Source organism: Schistocerca cancellata, chromosome 1 (genome assembly GCF_023864275.1).
Source record: "Schistocerca cancellata isolate TAMUIC-IGC-003103 chromosome 1, iqSchCanc2.1, whole genome shotgun sequence".
In the NCBI taxonomy this organism is placed as follows: Eukaryota; Metazoa; Arthropoda; class Insecta; order Orthoptera; family Acrididae; genus Schistocerca; species Schistocerca cancellata.
This window is the reverse complement of record NC_064626.1, coordinates 113,433,174-113,450,038: the sequence shown is the minus strand read 5'-3', so window position 1 is coordinate 113,450,038 and position 16,865 is coordinate 113,433,174. Positions and strand designations below refer to the sequence as shown.

The 16,865-nt window shown below is 47.4% G+C and overlaps 29 non-coding genes across 29 annotated transcripts; all 29 read left to right on the top strand.

Annotated features, from left to right (window-relative positions):
• The first annotated feature begins 437 nt into the window (after positions 1 to 437).
• Trnar-ccu (transfer RNA arginine (anticodon CCU)) lies at positions 438 to 510 on the top strand. The gene has a single exon. It is a non-coding gene; the product is annotated as a tRNA-Arg (tRNA).
• A 502-nt stretch (positions 511 to 1,012) lies between these two features.
• On the top strand, positions 1,013 to 1,085 carry Trnar-ccu (transfer RNA arginine (anticodon CCU)). The gene has a single exon. It is a non-coding gene; the product is annotated as a tRNA-Arg (tRNA).
• Positions 1,086 to 1,587: 502 nt separating this feature from the next.
• Trnar-ccu (transfer RNA arginine (anticodon CCU)) lies at positions 1,588 to 1,660 on the top strand. The gene has a single exon. It is a non-coding gene; the product is annotated as a tRNA-Arg (tRNA).
• A 502-nt stretch (positions 1,661 to 2,162) lies between these two features.
• Positions 2,163 to 2,235, top strand: Trnar-ccu (transfer RNA arginine (anticodon CCU)). The gene has a single exon. It is a non-coding gene; the product is annotated as a tRNA-Arg (tRNA).
• Positions 2,236 to 2,737: 502 nt separating this feature from the next.
• Trnar-ccu (transfer RNA arginine (anticodon CCU)) lies at positions 2,738 to 2,810 on the top strand. Its single transcript has one exon. It is a non-coding gene; the product is annotated as a tRNA-Arg (tRNA).
• A 502-nt stretch (positions 2,811 to 3,312) lies between these two features.
• On the top strand, positions 3,313 to 3,385 carry Trnar-ccu (transfer RNA arginine (anticodon CCU)). Its single transcript has one exon. It is a non-coding gene; the product is annotated as a tRNA-Arg (tRNA).
• A 502-nt stretch (positions 3,386 to 3,887) lies between these two features.
• Trnar-ccu (transfer RNA arginine (anticodon CCU)) lies at positions 3,888 to 3,960 on the top strand. Its single transcript has one exon. It is a non-coding gene; the product is annotated as a tRNA-Arg (tRNA).
• Positions 3,961 to 4,462: 502 nt separating this feature from the next.
• Positions 4,463 to 4,535, top strand: Trnar-ccu (transfer RNA arginine (anticodon CCU)). The gene has a single exon. It is a non-coding gene; the product is annotated as a tRNA-Arg (tRNA).
• Positions 4,536 to 5,037: 502 nt separating this feature from the next.
• Positions 5,038 to 5,110, top strand: Trnar-ccu (transfer RNA arginine (anticodon CCU)). The gene has a single exon. It is a non-coding gene; the product is annotated as a tRNA-Arg (tRNA).
• Positions 5,111 to 5,612: 502 nt separating this feature from the next.
• Trnar-ccu (transfer RNA arginine (anticodon CCU)) lies at positions 5,613 to 5,685 on the top strand. Its single transcript has one exon. It is a non-coding gene; the product is annotated as a tRNA-Arg (tRNA).
• Positions 5,686 to 6,187: 502 nt separating this feature from the next.
• Trnar-ccu (transfer RNA arginine (anticodon CCU)) lies at positions 6,188 to 6,260 on the top strand. Its single transcript has one exon. It is a non-coding gene; the product is annotated as a tRNA-Arg (tRNA).
• Positions 6,261 to 6,762: 502 nt separating this feature from the next.
• Positions 6,763 to 6,835, top strand: Trnar-ccu (transfer RNA arginine (anticodon CCU)). Its single transcript has one exon. It is a non-coding gene; the product is annotated as a tRNA-Arg (tRNA).
• A 502-nt stretch (positions 6,836 to 7,337) lies between these two features.
• Trnar-ccu (transfer RNA arginine (anticodon CCU)) lies at positions 7,338 to 7,410 on the top strand. The gene has a single exon. It is a non-coding gene; the product is annotated as a tRNA-Arg (tRNA).
• A 502-nt stretch (positions 7,411 to 7,912) lies between these two features.
• Trnar-ccu (transfer RNA arginine (anticodon CCU)) lies at positions 7,913 to 7,985 on the top strand. The gene has a single exon. It is a non-coding gene; the product is annotated as a tRNA-Arg (tRNA).
• A 502-nt stretch (positions 7,986 to 8,487) lies between these two features.
• Trnar-ccu (transfer RNA arginine (anticodon CCU)) lies at positions 8,488 to 8,560 on the top strand. The gene has a single exon. It is a non-coding gene; the product is annotated as a tRNA-Arg (tRNA).
• A 502-nt stretch (positions 8,561 to 9,062) lies between these two features.
• On the top strand, positions 9,063 to 9,135 carry Trnar-ccu (transfer RNA arginine (anticodon CCU)). Its single transcript has one exon. It is a non-coding gene; the product is annotated as a tRNA-Arg (tRNA).
• Positions 9,136 to 9,637: 502 nt separating this feature from the next.
• On the top strand, positions 9,638 to 9,710 carry Trnar-ccu (transfer RNA arginine (anticodon CCU)). Its single transcript has one exon. It is a non-coding gene; the product is annotated as a tRNA-Arg (tRNA).
• Positions 9,711 to 10,211: 501 nt separating this feature from the next.
• Positions 10,212 to 10,284, top strand: Trnar-ccu (transfer RNA arginine (anticodon CCU)). Its single transcript has one exon. It is a non-coding gene; the product is annotated as a tRNA-Arg (tRNA).
• A 502-nt stretch (positions 10,285 to 10,786) lies between these two features.
• Positions 10,787 to 10,859, top strand: Trnar-ccu (transfer RNA arginine (anticodon CCU)). Its single transcript has one exon. It is a non-coding gene; the product is annotated as a tRNA-Arg (tRNA).
• A 502-nt stretch (positions 10,860 to 11,361) lies between these two features.
• Positions 11,362 to 11,434, top strand: Trnar-ccu (transfer RNA arginine (anticodon CCU)). Its single transcript has one exon. It is a non-coding gene; the product is annotated as a tRNA-Arg (tRNA).
• Positions 11,435 to 11,927: 493 nt separating this feature from the next.
• Trnar-ccu (transfer RNA arginine (anticodon CCU)) lies at positions 11,928 to 12,000 on the top strand. Its single transcript has one exon. It is a non-coding gene; the product is annotated as a tRNA-Arg (tRNA).
• Positions 12,001 to 12,502: 502 nt separating this feature from the next.
• Trnar-ccu (transfer RNA arginine (anticodon CCU)) lies at positions 12,503 to 12,575 on the top strand. Its single transcript has one exon. It is a non-coding gene; the product is annotated as a tRNA-Arg (tRNA).
• Positions 12,576 to 13,077: 502 nt separating this feature from the next.
• Trnar-ccu (transfer RNA arginine (anticodon CCU)) lies at positions 13,078 to 13,150 on the top strand. Its single transcript has one exon. It is a non-coding gene; the product is annotated as a tRNA-Arg (tRNA).
• A 502-nt stretch (positions 13,151 to 13,652) lies between these two features.
• On the top strand, positions 13,653 to 13,725 carry Trnar-ccu (transfer RNA arginine (anticodon CCU)). Its single transcript has one exon. It is a non-coding gene; the product is annotated as a tRNA-Arg (tRNA).
• A 502-nt stretch (positions 13,726 to 14,227) lies between these two features.
• Trnar-ccu (transfer RNA arginine (anticodon CCU)) lies at positions 14,228 to 14,300 on the top strand. The gene has a single exon. It is a non-coding gene; the product is annotated as a tRNA-Arg (tRNA).
• A 502-nt stretch (positions 14,301 to 14,802) lies between these two features.
• On the top strand, positions 14,803 to 14,875 carry Trnar-ccu (transfer RNA arginine (anticodon CCU)). The gene has a single exon. It is a non-coding gene; the product is annotated as a tRNA-Arg (tRNA).
• A 502-nt stretch (positions 14,876 to 15,377) lies between these two features.
• On the top strand, positions 15,378 to 15,450 carry Trnar-ccu (transfer RNA arginine (anticodon CCU)). The gene has a single exon. It is a non-coding gene; the product is annotated as a tRNA-Arg (tRNA).
• Positions 15,451 to 15,952: 502 nt separating this feature from the next.
• Trnar-ccu (transfer RNA arginine (anticodon CCU)) lies at positions 15,953 to 16,025 on the top strand. The gene has a single exon. It is a non-coding gene; the product is annotated as a tRNA-Arg (tRNA).
• A 502-nt stretch (positions 16,026 to 16,527) lies between these two features.
• Positions 16,528 to 16,600, top strand: Trnar-ccu (transfer RNA arginine (anticodon CCU)). The gene has a single exon. It is a non-coding gene; the product is annotated as a tRNA-Arg (tRNA).
• Positions 16,601 to 16,865: the final 265 nt, after the last annotated feature.

The window sequence follows — 16,865 nt, the reverse complement described above, 5'->3', positions numbered from 1 at the left end:
CGTTTCTGAGTGCTTACAGGTATCACAGGTATAACGACGATATGAAAATACGCACTTACTGACAACCTGAAACGAAACGACGGCCATTATCAATCGACCTGTTAGCTGCGGAAGTGTTTCAAAGCGTGATGGCGCTGTGAGAGGAAACGCTATTTTAAAATTACTTGTTGGTAAACAGTATGACCCATATGAATTGTCACTTAACTCTCTTGTGTGCAGGACTTGGAGTTCAGAAAGGGAATAGCCTAAGACGGCAGGTATAAGAATTGCCAGCAGAAAGTAGGTGCCTGGACTTCGATATGTCTGAGTATGTACAGGCACACAGGAAAGGCTCATGCGACGTCCTGACTCTCTGCACACGTAGAGTAGCGCATCAGGAAGGGTACACTTGGCAAGTGTTGATTTGAGTGAGCACCCCGCCAGCTTAACGCCAGTCAGCCTCTGTGGCCTAATGGATAAGGCATCGGTCTCCTAAACCGGGGATTGTGGGTTCGAGTCCCACCAGAGGTACACGTTTTACTCACTGGGGCAAAATCACTCTCACCACATACAGGTGTAATAGTTGTGAAAGTTGGCGTTTCTGAGTGCTTACAGGTATCACAGGTATGACGACGATATGAAAATACGCACTTACTGACAACCTGAAACGAAACGACGGCCATTATCAATCGACCTGTTAGCTGCGGAAGTGTTTCAAAGCGTGATGGCGCTGTGAGAGGAAACGCTATTTTAAAATTACTTGTTGGTAAACAGTATGACCCATATGAATTGTCACTTAACTCTCTTGTGTGCAGGACTTGGAGTTCAGAAAGGGAATAGCCTAAGACGGCAGGTATAAGAATTGCCAGCAGAAAGTAGGTGCCTGGACTTCGATATGTCTGAGTATGTACAGGCACACAGGAAAGGCTCATGCGACGTCCTGACTCTCTGCACACGTGGAGTAGCGCATCAGGAAGGGTACACTTGGCAAGTGTTGATTTGAGTGAGCACCCCGCCAGCTTAACGCCAGTCAGCCTCTGTGGCCTAATGGATAAGGCATCGGTCTCCTAAACCGGGGATTGTGGGTTCGAGTCCCACCAGAGGTACACGTTTTACTCACTGGGGCAAAATCACTCTCACCACATACAGGTGTAATAGTTGTGAAAGTTGGCGTTTCTGAGTGCTTACAGGTATCACAGGTATGACGACGATATGAAAATACGCACTTACTGACAACCTGAAACGAAACGACGGCCATTATCAATCGACCTGTTAGCTGCGGAAGTGTTTCAAAGCGTGATGGCGCTGTGAGAGGAAACGCTATTTTAAAATTACTTGTTGGTAAACAGTATGACCCATATGAATTGTCACTTAACTCTCTTGTGTGCAGGACTTGGAGTTCAGAAAGGGAATAGCCTAAGACGGCAGGTATAAGAATTGCCAGCAGAAAGTAGGTGCCTGGACTTCGATATGTCTGAGTATGTACAGGCACACAGGAAAGGCTCATGCGACGTCCTGACTCTCTGCACACGTAGAGTAGCGCATCAGGAAGGGTACACTTGGCAAGTGTTGATTTGAGTGAGCACCCCGCCAGCTTAACGCCAGTCAGCCTCTGTGGCCTAATGGATAAGGCATCGGTCTCCTAAACCGGGGATTGTGGGTTCGAGTCCCACCAGAGGTACACGTTTTACTCACTGGGGCAAAATCACTCTCACCACATACAGGTGTAATAGTTGTGAAAGTTGGCGTTTCTGAGTGCTTACAGGTATCACAGGTATGACGACGATATGAAAATACGCACTTACTGACAACCTGAAACGAAACGACGGCCATTATCAATCGACCTGTTAGCTGCGGAAGTGTTTCAAAGCGTGATGGCGCTGTGAGAGGAAACGCTATTTTAAAATTACTTGTTGGTAAACAGTATGACCCATATGAATTGTCACTTAACTCTCTTGTGTGCAGGACTTGGAGTTCAGAAAGGGAATAGCCTAAGACGGCAGGTATAAGAATTGCCAGCAGAAAGTAGGTGCCTGGACTTCGATATGTCTGAGTATGTACAGGCACACAGGAAAGGCTCATGCGACGTCCTGACTCTCTGCACACGTAGAGTAGCGCATCAGGAAGGGTACACTTGGCAAGTGTTGATTTGAGTGAGCACCCCGCCAGCTTAACGCCAGTCAGCCTCTGTGGCGTAATGGATAAGGCATCGGTCTCCTAAACCGGGGATTGTGGGTTCGAGTCCCACCAGAGGTACACGTTTTACTCACTGGGGCAAAATCACTCTCACCACATACAGGTGTAATAGTTGTGAAAGTTGGCGTTTCTGAGTGCTTACAGGTATCACAGGTATGACGACGATATGAAAATACGCACTTACTGACAACCTGAAACGAAACGACGGCCATTATCAATCGACCTGTTAGCTGCGGAAGTGTTTCAAAGCGTGATGGCGCTGTGAGAGGAAACGCTATTTTAAAATTACTTGTTGGTAATCAGTATGACCCATATGAATTGTCACTTAACTCTCTTGTGTGCAGGACTTGGAGTTCAGAAAGGGAATAGCCTAAGACGGCAGGTATAAGAATTGCCAGCAGAAAGTAGGTGCCTGGACTTCGATATGTCTGAGTATGTACAGGCACACAGGAAAGGCTCATGCGACGTCCTGACTCTCTGCACACGTAGAGTAGCGCATCAGGAAGGGTACACTTGGCAAGTGTTGATTTGAGTGAGCACCCCGCCAGCTTAACGCCAGTCAGCCTCTGTGGCCTAATGGATAAGGCATCGGTCTCCTAAACCGGGGATTGTGGGTTCGAGTCCCACCAGAGGTACACGTTTTACTCACTGGGGCAAAATCACTCTCACCACATACAGGTGTAATAGTTGTGAAAGTTGGCGTTTCTGAGTGCTTACAGGTATCACAGGTATGACGACGATATGAAAATACGCACTTACTGACAACCTGAAACGAAACGACGGCCATTATCAATCGACCTGTTAGCTGCGGAAGTGTTTCAAAGCGTGATGGCGCTGTGAGAGGAAACGCTATTTTAAAATTACTTGTTGGTAAACAGTATGACCCATATGAATTGTCACTTAACTCTCTTGTGTGCAGGACTTGGAGTTCAGAAAGGGAATAGCCTAAGACGGCAGGTATAAGAATTGCCAGCAGAAAGTAGGTGCCTGGACTTCGATATGTCTGAGTATGTACAGGCACACAGGAAAGGCTCATGCGACGTCCTGACTCTCTGCACACGTAGAGTAGCGCATCAGGAAGGGTACACTTGGCAAGTGTTGATTTGAGTGAGCACCCCGCCAGCTTAACGCCAGTCAGCCTCTGTGGCCTAATGGATAAGGCATCGGTCTCCTAAACCGGGGATTGTGGGTTCGAGTCCCACCAGAGGTACACGTTTTACTCACTGGGGCAAAATCACTCTCACCACATACAGGTGTAATAGTTGTGAAAGTTGGCGTTTCTGAGTGCTTACAGGTATCACAGGTATGACGACGATATGAAAATACGCACTTACTGACAACCTGAAACGAAACGACGGCCATTATCAATCGACCTGTTAGCTGCGGAAGTGTTTCAAAGCGTGATGGCGCTGTGAGAGGAAACGCTATTTTAAAATTACTTGTTGGTAAACAGTATGACCCATATGAATTGTCACTTAACTCTCTTGTGTGCAGGACTTGGAGTTCAGAAAGGGAATAGCCTAAGACGGCAGGTATAAGAATTGCCAGCAGAAAGTAGGTGCCTGGACTTCGATATGTCTGAGTATGTACAGGCACACAGGAAAGGCTCATGCGACGTCCTGACTCTCTGCACACGTAGAGTAGCGCATCAGGAAGGGTACACTTGGCAAGTGTTGATTTGAGTGAGCACCCCGCCAGCTTAACGCCAGTCAGCCTCTGTGGCCTAATGGATAAGGCATCGGTCTCCTAAACCGGGGATTGTGGGTTCGAGTCCCACCAGAGGTACACGTTTTACTCACTGGGGCAAAATCACTCTCACCACATACAGGTGTAATAGTTGTGAAAGTTGGCGTTTCTGAGTGCTTACAGGTATCACAGGTATGACGACGATATGAAAATACGCACTTACTGACAACCTGAAACGAAACGACGGCCATTATCAATCGACCTGTTAGCTGCGGAAGTGTTTCAAAGCGTGATGGCGCTGTGAGAGGAAACGCTATTTTAAAATTACTTGTTGGTAAACAGTATGACCCATATGAATTGTCACTTAACTCTCTTGTGTGCAGGACTTGGAGTTCAGAAAGGGAATAGCCTAAGACGGCAGGTATAAGAATTGCCAGCAGAAAGTAGGTGCCTGGACTTCGATATGTCTGAGTATGTACAGGCACACAGGAAAGGCTCATGCGACGTCCTGACTCTCTGCACACGTAGAGTAGCGCATCAGGAAGGGTACACTTGGCAAGTGTTGATTTGAGTGAGCACCCCGCCAGCTTAACGCCAGTCAGCCTCTGTGGCCTAATGGATAAGGCATCGGTCTCCTAAACCGGGGATTGTGGGTTCGAGTCCCACCAGAGGTACACGTTTTACTCACTGGGGCAAAATCACTCTCACCACATACAGGTGTAATAGTTGTGAAAGTTGGCGTTTCTGAGTGCTTACAGGTATCACAGGTATGACGACGATATGAAAATACGCACTTACTGACAACCTGAAACGAAACGACGGCCATTATCAATCGACCTGTTAGCTGCGGAAGTGTTTCAAAGCGTGATGGCGCTGTGAGAGGAAACGCTATTTTAAAATTACTTGTTGGTAAACAGTATGACCCATATGAATTGTCACTTAACTCTCTTGTGTGCAGGACTTGGAGTTCAGAAAGGGAATAGCCTAAGACGGCAGGTATAAGAATTGCCAGCAGAAAGTAGGTGCCTGGACTTCGATATGTCTGAGTACGTACAGGCACACAGGAAAGGCTCATGCGACGTCCTGACTCTCTGCACACGTAGAGTAGCGCATCAGGAAGGGTACACTTGGCAAGTGTTGATTTGAGTGAGCACCCCGCCAGCTTAACGCCAGTCAGCCTCTGTGGCCTAATGGATAAGGCATCGGTCTCCTAAACCGGGGATTGTGGGTTCGAGTCCCACCAGAGGTACACGTTTTACTCACTGGGGCAAAATCACTCTCACCACATACAGGTGTAATAGTTGTGAAAGTTGGCGTTTCTGAGTGCTTACAGGTATCACAGGTATGACGACGATATGAAAATACGCACTTACTGACAACCTGAAACGAAACGACGGCCATTATCAATCGACCTGTTAGCTGCGGAAGTGTTTCAAAGCGTGATGGCGCTGTGAGAGGAAACGCTATTTTAAAATTACTTGTTGGTAAACAGTATGACCCATATGAATTGTCACTTAACTCTCTTGTGTGCAGGACTTGGAGTTCAGAAAGGGAATAGCCTAAGACGGCAGGTATAAGAATTGCCAGCAGAAAGTAGGTGCCTGGACTTCGATATGTCTGAGTATGTACAGGCACACAGGAAAGGCTCATGCGACGTCCTGACTCTCTGCACACGTAGAGTAGCGCATCAGGAAGGGTACACTTGGCAAGTGTTGATTTGAGTGAGCACCCCGCCAGCTTAACGCCAGTCAGCCTCTGTGGCCTAATGGATAAGGCATCGGTCTCCTAAACCGGGGATTGTGGGTTCGAGTCCCACCAGAGGTACACGTTTTACTCACTGGGGCAAAATCACTCTCACCACATACAGGTGTAATAGTTGTGAAAGTTGGCGTTTCTGAGTGCTTACAGGTATCACAGGTATGACGACGATATGAAAATACGCACTTACTGACAACCTGAAACGAAACGACGGCCATTATCAATCGACCTGTTAGCTGCGGAAGTGTTTCAAAGCGTGATGGCGCTGTGAGAGGAAACGCTATTTTAAAATTACTTGTTGGTAAACAGTATGACCCATATGAATTGTCACTTAACTCTCTTGTGTGCAGGACTTGGAGTTCAGAAAGGGAATAGCCTAAGACGGCAGGTATAAGAATTGCCAGCAGAAAGTAGGTGCCTGGACTTCGATATGTCTGAGTATGTACAGGCACACAGGAAAGGCTCATGCGACGTCCTGACTCTCTGCACACGTAGAGTAGCGCATCAGGAAGGGTACACTTGGCAAGTGTTGATTTGAGTGAGCACCCCGCCAGCTTAACGCCAGTCAGCCTCTGTGGCCTAATGGATAAGGCATCGGTCTCCTAAACCGGGGATTGTGGGTTCGAGTCCCACCAGAGGTACACGTTTTACTCACTGGGGCAAAATCACTCTCACCACATACAGGTGTAATAGTTGTGAAAGTTGGCGTTTCTGAGTGCTTACAGGTATCACAGGTATGACGACGATATGAAAATACGCACTTACTGACAACCTGAAACGAAACGACGGCCATTATCAATCGACCTGTTAGCTGCGGAAGTGTTTCAAAGCGTGATGGCGCTGTGAGAGGAAACGCTATTTTAAAATTACTTGTTGGTAAACAGTATGACCCATATGAATTGTCACTTAACTCTCTTGTGTGCAGGACTTGGAGTTCAGAAAGGGAATAGCCTAAGACGGCAGGTATAAGAATTGCCAGCAGAAAGTAGGTGCCTGGACTTCGATATGTCTGAGTATGTACAGGCACACAGGAAAGGCTCATGCGACGTCCTGACTCTCTGCACACGTAGAGTAGCGCATCAGGAAGGGTACACTTGGCAAGTGTTGATTTGAGTGAGCACCCCGCCAGCTTAACGCCAGTCAGCCTCTGTGGCCTAATGGATAAGGCATCGGTCTCCTAAACCGGGGATTGTGGGTTCGAGTCCCACCAGAGGTACACGTTTTACTCACTGGGGCAAAATCACTCTCACCACATACAGGTGTAATAGTTGTGAAAGTTGGCGTTTCTGAGTGCTTACAGGTATCACAGGTATGACGACGATATGAAAATACGCACTTACTGACAACCTGAAACGAAACGATGGCCATTATCAATCGACCTGTTAGCTGCGGAAGTGTTTCAAAGCGTGATGGCGCTGTGAGAGGAAACGCTATTTTAAAATTACTTGTTGGTAAACAGTATGACCCATATGAATTGTCACTTAACTCTCTTGTGTGCAGGACTTGGAGTTCAGAAAGGGAATAGCCTAAGACGGCAGGTATAAGAATTGCCAGCAGAAAGTAGGTGCCTGGACTTCGATATGTCTGAGTATGTACAGGCACACAGGAAAGGCTCATGCGACGTCCTGACTCTCTGCACACGTAGAGTAGCGCATCAGGAAGGGTACACTTGGCAAGTGTTGATTTGAGTGAGCACCCCGCCAGCTTAACGCCAGTCAGCCTCTGTGGCCTAATGGATAAGGCATCGGTCTCCTAAACCGGGGATTGTGGGTTCGAGTCCCACCAGAGGTACACGTTTTACTCACTGGGGCAAAATCACTCTCACCACATACAGGTGTAATAGTTGTGAAAGTTGGCGTTTCTGAGTGCTTACAGGTATCACAGGTATGACGACGATATGAAAATACGCACTTACTGACAACCTGAAACGAAACGACGGCCATTATCAATCGACCTGTTAGCTGCGGAAGTGTTTCAAAGCGTGATGGCGCTGTGAGAGGAAACGCTATTTTAAAATTACTTGTTGGTAAACAGTATGACCCATATGAATTGTCACTTAACTCTCTTGTGTGCAGGACTTGGAGTTCAGAAAGGGAATAGCCTAAGACGGCAGGTATAAGAATTGCCAGCAGAAAGTAGGTGCCTGGACTTCGATATGTCTGAGTATGTACAGGCACACAGGAAAGGCTCATGCGACGTCCTGACTCTCTGCACACGTAGAGTAGCGCATCAGGAAGGGTACACTTGGCAAGTGTTGATTTGAGTGAGCACCCCGCCAGCTTAACGCCAGTCAGCCTCTGTGGCCTAATGGATAAGGCATCGGTCTCCTAAACCGGGGATTGTGGGTTCGAGTCCCACCAGAGGTACACGTTTTACTCACTGGGGCAAAATCACTCTCACCACATACAGGTGTAATAGTTGTGAAAGTTGGCGTTTCTGAGTGCTTACAGGTATCACAGGTATGACGACGATATGAAAATACGCACTTACTGACAACCTGAAACGAAACGACGGCCATTATCAATCGACCTGTTAGCTGCGGAAGTGTTTCAAAGCGTGATGGCGCTGTGAGAGGAAACGCTATTTTAAAATTACTTGTTGGTAAACAGTATGACCCATATGAATTGTCACTTAACTCTCTTGTGTGCAGGACTTGGAGTTCAGAAAGGGAATAGCCTAAGACGGCAGGTATAAGAATTGCCAGCAGAAAGTAGGTGCCTGGACTTCGATATGTCTGAGTATGTACAGGCACACAGGAAAGGCTCATGCGACGTCCTGACTCTCTGCACACGTAGAGTAGCGCATCAGGAAGGGTACACTTGGCAAGTGTTGATTTGAGTGAGCACCCCGCCAGCTTAACGCCAGTCAGCCTCTGTGGCCTAATGGATAAGGCATCGGTCTCCTAAACCGGGGATTGTGGGTTCGAGTCCCACCAGAGGTACACGTTTTACTCACTGGGGCAAAATCACTCTCACCACATACAGGTGTAATAGTTGTGAAAGTTGGCGTTTCTGAGTGCTTACAGGTATCACAGGTATGACGACGATATGAAAATACGCACTTACTGACAACCTGAAACGAAACGACGGCCATTATCAATCGACCTGTTAGCTGCGGAAGTGTTTCAAAGCGTGATGGCGCTGTGAGAGGAAACGCTATTTTAAAATTACTTGTTGGTAAACAGTATGACCCATATGAATTGTCACTTAACTCTCTTGTGTGCAGGACTTGGAGTTCAGAAAGGGAATAGCCTAAGACGGCAGGTATAAGAATTGCCAGCAGAAAGTAGGTGCCTGGACTTCGATATGTCTGAGTATGTACAGGCACACAGGAAAGGCTCATGCGACGTCCTGACTCTCTGCACACGTAGAGTAGCGCATCAGGAAGGGTACACTTGGCAAGTGTTGATTTGAGTGAGCACCCCGCCAGCTTAACGCCAGTCAGCCTCTGTGGCCTAATGGATAAGGCATCGGTCTCCTAAACCGGGGATTGTGGGTTCGAGTCCCACCAGAGGTACACGTTTTACTCACTGGGGCAAAATCACTCTCACCACATACAGGTGTAATAGTTGTGAAAGTTGGCGTTTCTGAGTGCTTACAGGTATCACAGGTATGACGACGATATGAAAATACGCACTTACTGACAACCTGAAACGAAACGACGGCCATTATCAATCGACCTGTTAGCTGCGGAAGTGTTTCAAAGCGTGATGGCGCTGTGAGAGGAAACGCTATTTTAAAATTACTTGTTGGTAAACAGTATGACCCATATGAATTGTCACTTAACTCTCTTGTGTGCAGGACTTGGAGTTCAGAAAGGGAATAGCCTAAGACGGCAGGTATAAGAATTGCCAGCAGAAAGTAGGTGCCTGGACTTCGATATGTCTGAGTATGTACAGGCACACAGGAAAGGCTCATGCGACGTCCTGACTCTCTGCACACGTAGAGTAGCGCATCAGGAAGGGTACACTTGGCAAGTGTTGATTTGAGTGAGCACCCCGCCAGCTTAACGCCAGTCAGCCTCTGTGGCCTAATGGATAAGGCATCGGTCTCCTAAACCGGGGATTGTGGGTTCGAGTCCCACCAGAGGTACACGTTTTACTCACTGGGGCAAAATCACTCTCACCACATACAGGTGTAATAGTTGTGAAAGTTGGCGTTTCTGAGTGCTTACAGGTATCACAGGTATGACGACGATATGAAAATACGCACTTACTGACAACCTGAAACGAAACGACGGCCATTATCAATCGACCTGTTAGCTGCGGAAGTGTTTCAAAGCGTGATGGCGCTGTGAGAGGAAACGCTATTTTAAAATTACTTGTTGGTAAACAGTATGACCCATATGATTGTCACTTAACTCTCTTGTGTGCAGGACTTGGAGTTCAGAAAGGGAATAGCCTAAGACGGCAGGTATAAGAATTGCCAGCAGAAAGTAGGTGCCTGGACTTCGATATGTCTGAGTATGTACAGGCACACAGGAAAGGCTCATGCGACGTCCTGACTCTCTGCACACGTAGAGTAGCGCATCAGGAAGGGTACACTTGGCAAGTGTTGATTTGAGTGAGCACCCCGCCAGCTTAACGCCAGTCAGCCTCTGTGGCCTAATGGATAAGGCATCGGTCTCCTAAACCGGGGATTGTGGGTTCGAGTCCCACCAGAGGTACACGTTTTACTCACTGGGGCAAAATCACTCTCACCACATACAGGTGTAATAGTTGTGAAAGTTGGCGTTTCTGAGTGCTTACAGGTATCACAGGTATGACGACGATATGAAAATACGCACTTACTGACAACCTGAAACGAAACGACGGCCATTATCAATCGACCTGTTAGCTGCGGAAGTGTTTCAAAGCGTGATGGCGCTGTGAGAGGAAACGCTATTTTAAAATTACTTGTTGGTAAACAGTATGACCCATATGAATTGTCACTTAACTCTCTTGTGTGCAGGACTTGGAGTTCAGAAAGGGAATAGCCTAAGACGGCAGGTATAAGAATTGCCAGCAGAAAGTAGGTGCCTGGACTTCGATATGTCTGAGTATGTACAGGCACACAGGAAAGGCTCATGCGACGTCCTGACTCTCTGCACACGTAGAGTAGCGCATCAGGAAGGGTACACTTGGCAAGTGTTGATTTGAGTGAGCACCCCGCCAGCTTAACGCCAGTCAGCCTCTGTGGCCTAATGGATAAGGCATCGGTCTCCTAAACCGGAGATTGTGGGTTCGAGTCCCACCAGAGGTACACGTTTTACTCACTGGGGCAAAATCACTCTCACCACATACAGGTGTAATAGTTGTGAAAGTTGGCGTTTCTGAGTGCTTACAGGTATCACAGGTATGACGACGATATGAAAATACGCACTTACTGACAACCTGAAACGAAACGACGGCCATTATCAATCGACCTGTTAGCTGCGGAAGTGTTTCAAAGCGTGATGGCGCTGTGAGAGGAAACGCTATTTTAAAATTACTTGTTGGTAAACAGTATGACCCATATGAATTGTCACTTAACTCTCTTGTGTGCAGGACTTGGAGTTCAGAAAGGGAATAGCCTAAGACGGCAGGTATAAGAATTGCCAGCAGAAAGTAGGTGCCTGGACTTCGATATGTCTGAGTATGTACAGGCACACAGGAAAGGCTCATGCGACGTCCTGACTCTCTGCACACGTAGAGTAGCGCATCAGGAAGGGTACACTTGGCAAGTGTTGATTTGAGTGAGCACCCCGCCAGCTTAACGCCAGTCAGCCTCTGTGGCCTAATGGATAAGGCATCGGTCTCCTAAACCGGGGATTGTGGGTTCGAGTCCCACCAGAGGTACACGTTTTACTCACTGGGGCAAAATCACTCTCACCACATACAGGTGTAATAGTTGTGAAAGTTCGCGTTTCTGAGTGCTCACAGGTATGACGACGATATGAAAATACGCACTTACTGACAACCTGAAACGAAACGACGGCCATTATCAATCGACCTGTTAGCTGCGGAAGTGTTTCAAAGCGTGATGGCGCTGTGAGAGGAAACGCTATTTTAAAATTACTTGTTGGTAAACAGTATGACCCATATGAATTGTCACTTAACTCTCTTGTGTGCAGGACTTGGAGTTCAGAAAGGGAATAGCCTAAGACGGCAGGTATAAGAATTGCCAGCAGAAAGTAGGTGCCTGGACTTCGATATGTCTGAGTATGTACAGGCACACAGGAAAGGCTCATGCGACGTCCTGACTCTCTGCACACGTAGAGTAGCGCATCAGGAAGGGTACACTTGGCAAGTGTTGATTTGAGTGAGCACCCCGCCAGCTTAACGCCAGTCAGCCTCTGTGGCCTAATGGATAAGGCATCGGTCTCCTAAACCGGGGATTGTGGGTTCGAGTCCCACCAGAGGTACACGTTTTACTCACTGGGGCAAAATCACTCTCACCACATACAGGTGTTATAGTTGTGAAAGTTGGCGTTTCTGAGTGCTTACAGGTATCACAGGTATGACGACGATATGAAAATACGCACTTACTGACAACCTGAAACGAAACGACGGCCATTATCAATCGACCTGTTAGCTGCGGAAGTGTTTCAAAGCGTGATGGCGCTGTGAGAGGAAACGCTATTTTAAAATTACTTGTTGGTAAACAGTATGACCCATATGAATTGTCACTTAACTCTCTTGTGTGCAGGACTTGGAGTTCAGAAAGGGAATAGCCTAAGACGGCAGGTATAAGAATTGCCAGCAGAAAGTAGGTGCCTGGACTTCGATATGTCTGAGTATGTACAGGCACACAGGAAAGGCTCATGCGACGTCCTGACTCTCTGCACACGTAGAGTAGCGCATCAGGAAGGGTACACTTGGCAAGTGTTGATTTGAGTGAGCACCCCGCCAGCTTAACGCCAGTCAGCCTCTGTGGCCTAATGGATAAGGCATCGGTCTCCTAAACCGGGGATTGTGGGTTCGAGTCCCACCAGAGGTACACGTTTTACTCACTGGGGCAAAATCACTCTCACCACATACAGGTGTAATAGTTGTGAAAGTTGGCGTTTCTGAGTGCTTACAGGTATCACAGGTATGACGACGATATGAAAATACGCACTTACTGACAACCTGAAACGAAACGACGGCCATTATCAATCGACCTGTTAGCTGCGGAAGTGTTTCAAAGCGTGATGGCGCTGTGAGAGGAAACGCTATTTTAAAATTACTTGTTGGTAAACAGTATGACCCATATGAATTGTCACTTAACTCTCTTGTGTGCAGGACTTGGAGTTCAGAAAGGGAATAGCCTAAGACGGCAGGTATAAGAATTGCCAGCAGAAAGTAGGTGCCTGGACTTCGATATGTCTGAGTATGTACAGGCACACAGGAAAGGCTCATGCGACGTCCTGACTCTCTGCACACGTAGAGTAGCGCATCAGGAAGGGTACACTTGGCAAGTGTTGATTTGAGTGAGCACCCCGCCAGCTTAACGCCAGTCAGCCTCTGTGGCCTAATGGATAAGGCATCAGTCTCCTAAACCGGGGATTGTGGGTTCGAGTCCCACCAGAGGTACACGTTTTACTCACTGGGGCAAAATCACTCTCACCACATACAGGTGTAATAGTTGTGAAAGTTGGCGTTTCTGAGTGCTTACAGGTATCACAGGTATGACGACGATATGAAAATACGCACTTACTGACAACCTGAAACGAAACGACGGCCATTATCAATCGACCTGTTAGCTGCGGAAGTGTTTCAAAGCGTGATGGCGCTGTGAGAGGAAACGCTATTTTAAAATTACTTGTTGGTAAAAAGTATGACCCATATGAATTGTCACTTAACTCTCTTGTGTGCAGGACTTGGAGTTCAGAAAGGGAATAGCCTAAGACGGCAGGTATAAGAATTGCCAGCAGAAAGTAGGTGCCTGGACTTCGATATGTCTGAGTATGTACAGGCACACAGGAAAGGCTCATGCGACGTCCTGACTCTCTGCACACGTAGAGTAGCGCATCAGGAAGGGTACACTTGGCAAGTGTTGATTTGAGTGAGCACCCCGCCAGCTTAACGCCAGTCAGCCTCTGTGGCCTAATGGATAAGGCATTGGTCTCCTAAACCGGGGATTGTGGGTTCGAGTCCCACCAGAGGTACACGTTTTACTCACTGGGGCAAAATCACTCTCACCACATACAGGTGTAATAGTTGTGAAAGTTGGCGTTTCTGAGTGCTTACAGGTATCACAGGTATGACGACGATATGAAAATACGCACTTACTGACAACCTGAAACGAAACGACGGCCATTATCAATCGACCTGTTAGCTGCGGAAGTGTTTCAAATCGTGATGGCGCTGTGAGAGGAAACGCTATTTTAAAATTACTTGTTGGTAAACAGTATGACCCATATGAATTGTCACTTAACTCTCTTGTGTGCAGGACTTGGAGTTCAGAAAGGGAATAGCCTAAGACGGCAGGTATAAGAATTGCCAGCAGAAAGTAGGTGCCTGGACTTCGATATGTCTGAGTATGTACAGGCACACAGGAAAGGCTCATGCGACGTCCTGACTCTCTGCACACGTAGAGTAGCGCATCAGGAAGGGTACAATTGGCAAGTGTTGAGTTGAGTGAGCACCCCGCCAGCCTAACGCCAGTCAGCCTCTGTGGCCTAATGGATAAGGCATGGGTCTCCTAAACCGGGGATTGTGGGTTCGAGTCCCACCAGAGGTACACGTTTTACTCACTGGGGCAAAATCACTCTCACCACATACAGGTGTAATAGTTGTGAAAGTTGGCGTTTCTGAGTGCTTACAGGTATCACAGGTATGACGACGATATGAAAATACGCACTTACTGACAACCTGAAACGAAACGACGGCCATTATCAATCGACCTGTTAGCTGCGGAAGTGTTTCAAAGCGTGATGGCGCTGTGAGAGGAAACGCTATTTTAAAATTACTTGTTGGTAAACAGTATGACCCATATGAATTGTCACTTAACTCTCTTGTGTGCAGGACTTGGAGTTCAGAAAGGGAATAGCCTAAGACGGCAGGTATAAGAATTGCCAGCAGAAAGTAGGTGCCTGGACTTCGATATGTCTGAGTATGTACAGGCACACAGGAAAGGCTCATGCGACGTCCTGACTCTCTGCACACGTAGAGTAGCGCATCAGGAAGGGTACACTTGGCAAGTGTTGATTTGAGTGAGCACCCCGCCAGCTTAACGCTAGTCAGCCTCTGTGGCCTAATGGATAAGGCATCGGTCTCCTAAACCGGGGATTGTGGGTTCGAGTCCCACCAGAGGTACACGTTTTACTCACTGGGGCAAAATCACTCTCACCACATACAGGTGTAATAGTTGTGAAAGTTGGCGTTTCTGAGTGCTTACAGGTATCACAGGTATGACGACGATATGAAAATACGCACTTACTGACAACCTGAAACGAAACGACGGCCATTATCAATCGACCTGTTAGCTGCGGAAGTGTTTCAAAGCGTGATGGCGCTGTGAGAGGAAACGCTATTTTAAAATTACTTGTTGGTAAACAGTATGACCCATATGAATTGTCACTTAACTCTCTTGTGTGCAGGACTTGGAGTTCAGAAAGGGAATAGCCTAAGACGGCAGGTATAAGAATTGCCAGCAGAAAGTAGGTGCCTGGACTTCGATATGTCTGAGTATGTACAGGCACACAGGAAAGGCTCATGCGACGTCCTGACTCTCTGCACACGTAGAGTAGCGCATCAGGAAGGGTACACTTGGCAAGTGTTGATTTGAGTGAGCACCCCGCCAGCTTAACGCCAGTCAGCCTCTGTGGCCTAATGGATAAGGCATCGGTCTCCTGAACCGGGGATTGTGGGTTCGAGTCCCACCAGAGGTACACGTTTTACTCACTGGGGCAAAATCACTCTCACCACATACAGGTGTAATAGTTGTGAAAGTTGGCGTTTCTGAGTGCTTACAGGTATCACAGGTATGACGACGATATGAAAATACGCACTTACTGACAACCTGAAACGAAACGACGGCCATTATCAATCGACCTGTTAGCTGCGGAAGTGTTTCAAAGCGTGATGGCGCTGTGAGAGGAAACGCTATTTTAAAATTACTTGTTGGTAAACAGTATGACCCATATGAATTGTCACTTAACTCTCTTGTGTGCAGGACTTGGAGTTCAGAAAGGGAATAGCCTAAGACGGCAGGTATAAGAATTGCCAGCAGAAAGTAGGTGCCTGGACTTCGATATGTCTGAGTATGTACAGGCACACAGGAAAGGCTCATGCGACGTCCTGACTCTCTGCACACGTAGAGTAGCGCATCAGGAAGGGTACACTTGGCAAGTGTTGATTTGAGTGAGCACCCCGCCAGCTTAACGCCAGTCAGCCTCTGTGGCCTAATGGATAAGGCATCGGTCTCCTGAACTGGGGATTGTGGGTTCGAGTCCCACCAGAGGTACACGTTTTACTCACTGGGGCAAAATCACTCTCACCACATACAGGTGTAATAGTTGTGAAAGGTGGCGTTTCTGAGTGCTTACAGGTATCACAGGTATGACGACGATATGAAAATACGCACTTACTGACAACCTGAAACGAAACGACGGCCATTATCAATCGACCTGTTAGCTGCGGAAGTGTTTCAAAGCGTGATGGCGCTGTGAGAGGAAACGCTATTTTAAAATTACTTGTTGGTAAACAGTATGACCCATATGAATTGTCACTTAACTCTCTTGTGTGCAGGACTTGGAGTTCAGAAAGGGAATAGCCTAAGACGGCAGGTATAAGAATTGCCAGCAGAAAGTAGGTGCCTGGACTTCGATATGTCTGAGTATGTACAGGCACACAGGAAAGGCTCATGCGACGTCCTGACTCTCTGCACACGTAGAGTAGCGCATCAGGAAGGGTACACTTGGCAAGTGTTGATTTGAGTGAGCACCCCGCCAGCTTAACGCCAGTCAGCCTCTGTGGCCTAATGGATAAGGCATCGGTCTCCTGAACCGGGGATTGTGGGTTCGAGTCCCACCAGAGGTACACGTTTTACTCACTGGGGCAAAATCACTCTCACCACATACAGGTGTAATAGTTGTGAAAGTTGGCGTTTCTGAGTGCTTACAGGTATCACAGGTATGACGACGATATGAAAATACGCACTTACTGACAACCTGAAACGAAACGACGGCCATTATCAATCGACCTGTTAGCTGCGGAAGTGTTTCAAAGCGTGATGGCGCTGTGAGAGGAAACGCTATTTTAAAATTACTTGTTGGTAAACAGTATGACCCATATGAATTGTCAC